This window comes from Papaver somniferum, chromosome 1 (genome assembly GCF_003573695.1).
Source record: "Papaver somniferum cultivar HN1 chromosome 1, ASM357369v1, whole genome shotgun sequence".
Lineage (NCBI taxonomy): Eukaryota > Viridiplantae > Streptophyta > Magnoliopsida > Ranunculales > Papaveraceae > Papaver > Papaver somniferum.
Window position 1 is genome coordinate 12096354 of NC_039358.1, and position 9760 is coordinate 12106113.

A 9760-nucleotide genomic window follows, 5' to 3' on the forward strand; every position below is an offset into this window, starting at 1 on the left:
AAAATTAGTTTCATCGTCTTACCCATGAAAACGATAAAAGGTATCACCAACATCTGCAATAAAATTCTTCAATAAAAAAAAAAACATCCGCAATAGACAAAATCAATTAAATATCACAAGAACACGGAAAAATATTATTTCACAATACCTATCATGAGTCTATTTCGTTTCCATAAAACTCCAGAAGGACCAATATCAACCCTAATCACCTTTCGTTGCAGCAGTCATCAGCATCGATTGCTACGCTCCCGACGAACATACATAACAAATAAAAACAAAAGAAAAATATCAGACAACAAAACCATAAGCCGCAAGAAACAGAAGAAAGAAAAAACCTAACAAAGAAGCAACATGCAAAGAATAAAATCTCGTCTTCCCTTGAAAGCTTTAAATAGAGAGTCACCAAACATTAAAGTTTCCATAAAAAAATAAAAAATAAATAAACATACTCTTGGAAATAATATCAAGCAAATATCTTACACGTTAAGAATGAATTTTTTTTTCTTATTATGGAATGAACAATATTTACACTTTTCACTAATGTTTTTCGTTCTTCTAAAAATTTAAATTACACGATTCTCCACTAACGATTATGTACTTTTCGCTACAAAACAATGCAGAATTTAGAATACCACTTAATATAGAAGTGAAAAATGAGTTGACACATCATGGTAATAGAGACACAAATCTCACATATTCATCGATCAACCCTGTAGAAAAAAAAAAGATTACAGATCATCAAAACGATTGGCAGTTTTTTTATCACGGAAGACTTTAACAAAGATTTTAGACTTGAATAAAGAATTAGAAGGAAAATAAAAATCACTCGACCAGTTTTCACATTAGAGAAGCGGCGCCAATCGACTGCGCACATTTCCATTATATCTTGCAAAAAAAATAAAAACCATATATCAGACCATGATCAATCATAAACATCCATAAACGAAATGAATAAAAAACAGCAAACAAAAAATCCAGAGAAGCCAGCCAAAAGAATGATGCTTGGCTTTTGCTCAAGCGTTTTTATACAGGAAAAGTGCCTCTTTTTTTTAAGCATAAGAGTATTACTTTTGGAATTTATGTATTTTATTTACTAAGAAAAATCTTTTCTTCCCTAATCTTTATTTGAATATTAGAACTTTCGGAATTAAAATCTCATATTTACCAGAAATAAAATCTTAAAATATAATGTTGTTATATATCTATCGATTTATTTTCGGAAAATAACTACACTATTATTAGATTTTGTTCCCTAAATTAAAATTTAAAATCCACATAAAGTATTCTGTGTAACATCCTCAACTTAGGAAATAATAACACAATATTGATGAAAGTTAGATATCTTCCTATTTTTGCACACATAATATCTAAACCATTTTCTATTCTAAACATATTTTATTCTTAATTATGGAAAAAACAAAGTTAAGAAAAATAACAGTGAACTAGGACGATTATGATTATTTTGGAGTTTTTTTTTCATACTCGTTTTTTTTCATAATCTTTTTTCATGCTCGGTTTTTTTTTCATAATATTTGCTCTCAATTATTTATCCATAATACTAACAAAAATTCCAACTGTTGTGCAGAACCACTAACAAAGATATGCGCAAAAGAGATTCTCGGATCAAAAGGTTAGTACCCACAACCGGGCTAATCATTTTTTTTTCTTTTTTCGATTTATATATTTTGGAGTTTAATTGATAGTTTGGGGTTGTAATTAGGAAAATTCTATTTTTTAAGACTATAAACGGATACTGGACATTCGACGTTATTTATTTATTATGTAATGATTATTGATTTATTGTGTGATCGATGCATAATTTTTTGATTATCATGATGAAATCGTGGATTCTGTGATTTAATTTGTTGATTATCATGATGAAAGCGTGGATTATGTGATTAATTATCCACTAATATATTTTTGGCATGTTATGAGATTTTTAAGATTTAGCTATTTTAGGTTAATTTTTCTTAAAATATTCTGCTATTTTATTATTAGAAAAAAAATATTCTCTTTGAATTTTATTGATCTAAATTTAACAACCTAAAATAAAATCAAAAATTGATGGGACCAGAATCAACCAGAAGAGAGAATTAATCAGAAGAAAGAATTAACATGGAGCTCCGGTGAATAGCGCTCGAAAAAACTCTGTTATTATATAGAGAATGACCTACCAAATGTAATTGCTAATATCCTAGCCTTGGTTTGTTTTCTGTTTTTTCTGGTTGGAATTTGTTGTATTGTTTCTTTTGTTTGTTTTCAATAAAATCTCCTTCTTTGCTAAAAAAGAAGAAAGAAAGAATATAGTGGTCCTGAGTTTTTGTTGGCATCATGGATTCAAAGCACTTCCGTACAGTGTATTTGTTTAAGGATTTAGATGGTTTGCTTCATCTAGCATACCCACTCCACCGTTTTACCTTTCACTCACTAAAACATTTTTACCAACAAATACCAGGCAATGTGGAAAGGATTTTACCATGATTTTTATATCTTCTTGAGTCTGTCTGATTCTTCTATTTATAACACATTTTTCACTTCTTAGGGGAGAGAAATGTGCTACTACTATTATATAAGCAACTCAACCTATACAAAATCATCTTGAAAATATCTTTAAAATTCCAAGTAATCTCTCAGCAAGGTCAGAGAACTCCCAAAGTAGTAGCTTACAACAAAGTCTAAGAACTTGACATTCACAGTTCGAAAATACCACCTAGCATCAGATCACCACCGTGATTTCTCACTCTTTCTCAGCTTTCCTCTCTAAATTCTACCCTATCTCCTCTTTGTGAGCGAAGCGACGCTCGAAAAACCATTTCTTTGTTTAGGAGAGTTACATGCGATGTTGATCTCACAAACTCAGATAAATACCCTTACTCTCACTTTATTTGTTTTACACCTAAACCAAAGATTATAAACCCAAGTCAGATCTTTAATATCTTCTTTGTCTTCAAATCTTCTTAAATCTTCAATAAAACCTGCACACAATCACTTGAATCTCTTGTGATCAATCACGCACAGAACAGAGTCAGCTAACAATGGATTATCACAAGATCGTCTTTAGAACTAACAACAGTCTAAAGATCCTTGTCGAAACTCTGAACTAGTTTGAGTGAATCTTATATCAGAAGAGAAGACCCTTGTAGCGCCCCATAAGCTAGCAGCTGACTAATCCAAGAGATTAACTAAATAAAGAGGCACTACGAATCTAATTCAAATACTTAAACATTCAATTAATAAATCTGCTACAAAACTTATCCCAAAACCAACCCGCTCAGAATATATATACATGAACTTCTCTCAAATGATATATATACAATAGTCAATTGGTTTACAGATACAATAGACAACATAATAAACATAGCAGAAGTTAACTAATTAACGGAGTCAACACTTGTGGCTTTCGCTGCGCAACTCTGATCTGTCTCTGAAAACTGAAAGTGGGAATAATTAACTTATAACTTCTAAGTAATCATAAACAAGATTAAGAAAAACAATAATGTTTTTCAGACATTAAATAGTGACCAATTCACTGAGAACACAAACACGAATATGGACAAGCTCTTTCTTTAAACAATGTATACTATGGTTGTGCAATTCCGAACTCGCAAATCCACACCTAATCGTAAATATGGATGTCGACAATTCCGAACTCGCAAACTGTCGACCAATATATCATAAAAGCTCTAGGTATAAATGTGAAAGAGCATATCCTCACAGAAGTAAACAAACATGTATATGGACAAACTCATTCTTCAAACAATGTATACTATGGTTGTGCAATTCCGAACTCGCAAATCCACACCTAATCATAAATATGGATGTCGACAATCCCGAACTCGCAAACTGTCGACCAATATATCATAAAAGCTCTAGGTATAAATGTGAAGGAACGTATCCTATATACCACACGTGAAAATTCTTATTTCCCATAACAATTCATATTGACCACAACACATTACAGGTCCTTTCCAAACCATGGAAAGATTAACAGAATCAACAGTATTATTGTAAAACAAGTTAAACCATGCATAGAACGCACAAACAGAAATACATGAGTTTGTTAAACATAAACTTTTGTAAAGGAAAACAATAATGGTTATCAAAGAGTCAAATGTATTCCCACCTCTTTTGATGACAAGCCACGCCTACCTCGAGATCCACGATCCACTGGTTCATCCTTTGAATCGACCGTTGTTAAATAGACTAACTGTTAATCACACAAGAAGTCTAAGAAGCTAGCCAAAATGGCTCATATAAGAATCATACAAGTATATCTAATTTCTCTAAGCTCATTTATGGTTCTACACTTCTTTATTATCCATCTCTTGCATATCTAAAGGTTTAACTAATCCAATTAGATTGATTCTATAGTCCATAGTTAAGTCTCATGAATATCTACAACTTTGTAGAAGAAACCAAAGGATAACTCGGACCATAAGGATCCAAACAACAAAATAAGAATACTAGGTCTAAGCCCAAGCCCATTAAACTAAGGTCCATTCCAACTGAGCCAACTAACAGTCTCTAACGGTCAACATCCAGTCTAACAAGGTTCACTAACATTCAACGTCAATAGTCAAGTCAGGGTCAAAGGGCTAACTCAGACAACTGAGTCAAACTAGAATCGGTCAATAGTCCAACTCAGGTCAAAACAGGTAACTAGGTGAGTCAACACGATTCAACTCAGTCAGACTAACTGAGTCAACTTAACAAAACTGAGTCAGACTGAGTAAGCTCAGACAGACATGCCAAGGGTTTTTCTCACACAACTGCACTCTAACTCTACCATCTAAACTCAAGTTCAACTTCAATCTAATAATGCATTAATTCAATCATAAAATAAAACTTCAAATCTCAATTACAATTACAAATTATGCCTACCTGCAATTGCAGCAGTTCCAAGCCTTTCACAGCAATCACTATCTACAACTCTATAATCAACAATCTAACTTTTCTTCATTCTACCAACTCAGTTCAAACATCACTTCCACTCTCAACATTCTCTGCAAACCATCACAGGGAACACTAACATTCAACCAGAGCACATCTTCTCAAATGTCAACTGCAACATCACTTCATTACAAAACCACATACAACAGTTCATTTCAGGCCCATCCAACATCATAACCAATTCTTGAGTCTTGCAATGGTTCTGTCTTCTTAGCACCAGTCTCTTATCAGCAGCCCTTAACCTCAACCCCTTCTTCAGTTTCTTCACAACACAACAAACTCACTGCATCTTTTAGCTCAACCATCTGCAGCTTCTTGTGCACACCAGTTCACACCACTAACTCCGGTATCCCAACTTCATTTTCATTTCACTTGCCTAACTAAACTCCAACAATTGTAACTCCAGCAGCCCCCTGCATTTGTGAATACCAACACCAACAGTTCCATTTATGTGCAATTGCACTAGAACCACCAATCAACGAGCTCACACACCTCAACTCTGTAACTGCAACTCCAGTTCTACAAAAACCAACACATTTGAATTCATAACTCATTCATCATCTCAAGAAACCGATAACCTTTTTCATAGTCACAACAGTATCAACATTTACTTCCATTACCAAATGAACCAAACTCAATTCCACATTTAAACCTCAAACTCAATATCATACCACCACAGATTCAACTCCTCCCTGCAACTTAGCAATATTTCTACTAATCCAACATAAGACGATTATGTGTAACTCAAATCCACCAACACCAAGACTATTCCATCTACAACCAACCTAACATTCCTCTACACTGCCATCTCAATCAAATCACAGACACAAATAACAACCCTTATTAATATAACCCAGCTACCTTGTTTATCACAGCAGCATCCAACAAATCATTTCATTAACACCTGCACCCAAGATAATTCAATATTCACCTATAACAATTACAACAAGAATAGACCCAGTCCTTCTCAGCATACACCAATCTCAACTATACTTCAAATTCAACAGTAACTTGATATCAACACCACTTCTAACAATAGTTACAGTTTCACTATCTAATCATCTCAAGCTCAGCTTCAAATACAAACATGTAAACTCAAATAATCTTAGCAATTCAACTCAAAAGACCAAAGTTAAACAATTAAAGGTTTACCCAAACATTAACATCTTCTGATTCGCTAGTTCACCAAGACAATTCCACCGAAACCCTAATTGATCAAACATCATCATCAATTCCATCCTCTGAGGGTTAACTTCATCTATAACTGCACTCTAATACACTCAATCATTCAATACCTATCTCGAATCATTCTTCCAGAACACCAATTTCATATACTACAGCTTCTCTACGTTATTCCTATGAAACCCTAATTCGTCTGATTTGTGATTCTTCATAAGAACAACTTCACATTGACAAATTAATAGCAACCCTTCTTTTTCTTCATCACGAATCACTCAAATCTATCTTTCATTACTCAATTCTTCTATGGCTTGAACCCAAACTCAAACCCTAACTTAATCCTCTCTAACTCGTCACTTCTTTTAACTCAGAACCAACCACAACTCAATCATCACCACCAGGAACCCTTCTTTCATATTTCAACTCTTGGTTCGATCTAAAAATCTTCATGCATGACTCACAAATTAACAGCAGAAAAGAAAAAGAGAAAAGAAATAAGAAGAAGAAGAAGAAAGAGAAGGAAGATAAGAGAATGAATTATCTCTTCGAATGGGTTGGGATAAGGCCGACCAGAATTTGCTGAGACACCCACTCTCATTGACACGTGCAGCCACAAGGGAAATATCCCAAAGTTACCATTTTACCTTCCGAAAACAAATTGATAAATCTTCTTCACCCAGTGTCCAAATGACGCGTGCGAGTAGTCCATCATGCACAACTTTTCGAGACCTATTCAGTGATACTAATTTCGTATCTAGATCGTTGTTAAATTTACTTCTATTAATTAATGTTCGTGCTAAACTAATCGAGTTATTATCGGCTAATTCGACACTTGACCGGTCTAATATTGTTGACAAGCTTGCAGGTCTTTACAATCCTCAAGCATAAACAAACTAGGTGCAATCAGATTTCAACCACCGTTAGTCAATCAAATCAATCGAAAACAAAAGATAAACCGCAATTATCTAGTTTCCCACCAACTGTACACGCTAGAGCTTCTCATTCCCAAAGAAGACTTTAAACTGAGCGGCCGTAAGACATTTCGCCTAATTAGGTTACTCTCATCTCCGAATAGGAGGCTACATCAGTAACAACAACAAAAGAGGAAGTCTGTTGTTACAAAGGATTATTTTGCTAGAAAGGCAAACTTCAAGTATTTATAGACAAGGAAGTTTGGACACCAAGGAATTCCAAAACCGAAAATATTCTCAAGATATTCATTAAAGCACAAATTCGGTTTCCATAATTCCTGAAAATGCTATGTCCAAAAATAATGATCGAAATCTCTCGGAAAATCTAATTAGTAAATGCAAATTACTAATTCTTATATTTTCCTACAAAATGAAATTAATAACCTTAATTAAAAGATTATTAACTTACTTATGTTTCGATCCTGGGATTCTCTTCCCTTAGCTATTAAGTAACAACTTTGAACAATTAAAGAAACAAACATTCACAACATGTGCTCAAAGTATGTCAACATCCTTAATTTGTAAGTTCTCTTTCACACTTACAACCTTGAAACCGATTTGCCACACTTCCAAACAAGTTTAGAATTGGTTCATGTGACTTTCAAGAACTATGTGATTGATCAAACAAACATTCAATCAAAATCATGGGTTTAACGGTTCTACCAAAACAAGTTTCGGTTCTACCTCGATGTGAGTATTGTGCATAGTCACACTATCTTTCCAAAATTCGGTTGACTAGGTACTAGGATCGGTTCCCCACATATATATGGTATCTAACTTATATGTGTTGCACATGTCCATAGGATCGGTCCCTCTTTGCCTAAAAACGTGCTGCACATGTCCATAGGATCGGTGCCCCTTTCTGCTATAAACCTTGTTGCACCCCATACAAGGATCGGTTCCCCTTTGTGATGTACTGCACCTCTTACTAGGATCGGTTCCCCTTTCCCATATTTGGTCAGACAAAACACAAACCCGATCATACCATCTCAGGTGATTACTTAAGATCGGTTTCACTAATAAAAGTCATACCAATACATAAGTCAAGCCTTTGTGAATAGTTCTACCAAGAACATAAACAAGTTCTGAGAGGTTATACTCAATCACACATATTGGTTGTTCATAAGATATGCAATGAATAACAAAACCAATAACACCTGGAAATTTCCTTTTCGGTTCACAAACAAGTTTATGAACTTACTTCCTTAGAACACATGTAAAACATTGTTCCCTAGGATAAAATCCTCACCTCATACCCATACATAATCACAATAGCATTCAAATGATTATGGTGATGTCTTATCTACAAAGTGTAATGGTTAAGCAATAAACCTCGTATTGTATTCCTTAATACTATGTCTATCTAGAGTTCAAATATGCTTCGCAGTTATGTTTTCAATATGCACGACTTGAAAGAGACGTTAGGGAATGAAACAGTTCAAGTCAAATATCACTAACCTCAAGTGGAAGGATGATTGTTGTCGTTGTAGCTCCTTGCTTCTTCACATCTTCAAGACTTCGCAATACTTGTAATATCTCATATCCTAATACTTTCAAGCTAACCTATACGAATTTGACTCTACTACATAATCAAACGACTCTTAACATGAGTTTTGATTCACTAAAATATGACAACCAAACTTGACATACCAACGCTTGGTGGGTTGAACTGATCAATTCTCTAACACCAAGTTCCCCAGCTATACAAAATTTAGAAACTCCTCAAGAACATGTTACTAATTCAGGTAAATTTCATGTGCTACAAGAACTGAATGAAGATTCCTTTAATTCTCATATTGAGTTCCATGCCTTATCAGTGGAGAAACTTTTAAATGCTGCTTCTGGTGCTCCATCTATTAATAAAGTAAGTATTGTTGTACCACAGTTTGGAAGGGGATTTATTAATGAAAATGTTCCAAAAGTTAAACAGAAGCCACAACAAGTGAGCATTATCACAACCAGACAGCAAGCAGTAAATTTAGTTGGTAATGGTAGCAAAAAAGAGAATTTGAGAAGAAACTCTTCTCAAACTCAATCTTCTAAATGAAAGTAATCTTCTGGAATGTCAGAGGCCTGAGAAGATTAAGGCCAAAGACAAACTTAGAAGTTTAGTACATTCTTTTAATCCTTCCTTATTCAAGGGAAGATATAAAAGGTAATATCCAGATATTTTGGAATTCTTCAATGCAGAAACCATCCGTAATTCTTTATCTGATTAATCTATAACAGTGGAGGTGGGTGATACTGTAATCACAGGAATACATGCTGCATATTGTTTGAGGGTGAAAAAAGTTTCTGCTGATTTTGGTAATTTCGAGTGTGTGGGTGGGAAACGAGTCTAAACCCAAAACAATGTACTGCAAGGGAGTACTTTGATTCGAGAGATCAATGTATACAAATCCGGCCTAAACCAAGAAATGGCCGTTCCAGACTTGCTTCGGTCACAAAGTGAAGGAGAAGGGTTGGTCTAGGTAGGGAAGCGAAGAGAGTGTTGAGACCAGAATAGTTGATTCGGGAAGAGTAGTTGTTTGACGACTTGTATCAGAAAGTGCAAAGCTAACAGATGAGAAAGCTAACAAGTGATTTCTGAGTGTTGTATTCTCCTGACCAAAACTTGTTCTTTGGTGAAAATAGGTGATACCTATTTATACAAGTCGCAA

At 34.4% G+C, this 9760-nt stretch overlaps 1 long non-coding RNA gene across 1 annotated transcript; it reads right to left on the reverse strand.

Moving 5' to 3' along the window:
- Nucleotides 1-3901: 3901 nt before the first annotated feature.
- LOC113279303 lies at nucleotides 3902-6644 on the reverse strand. Its single transcript, XR_003325655.1, has 2 exons — nucleotides 4882-6644; nucleotides 3902-4207 (listed from the first exon to the last, which is right to left on the reverse strand). It is a non-coding gene; the product is annotated as an uncharacterized LOC113279303 (long non-coding RNA).
- Nucleotides 6645-9760: the final 3116 nt, after the last annotated feature.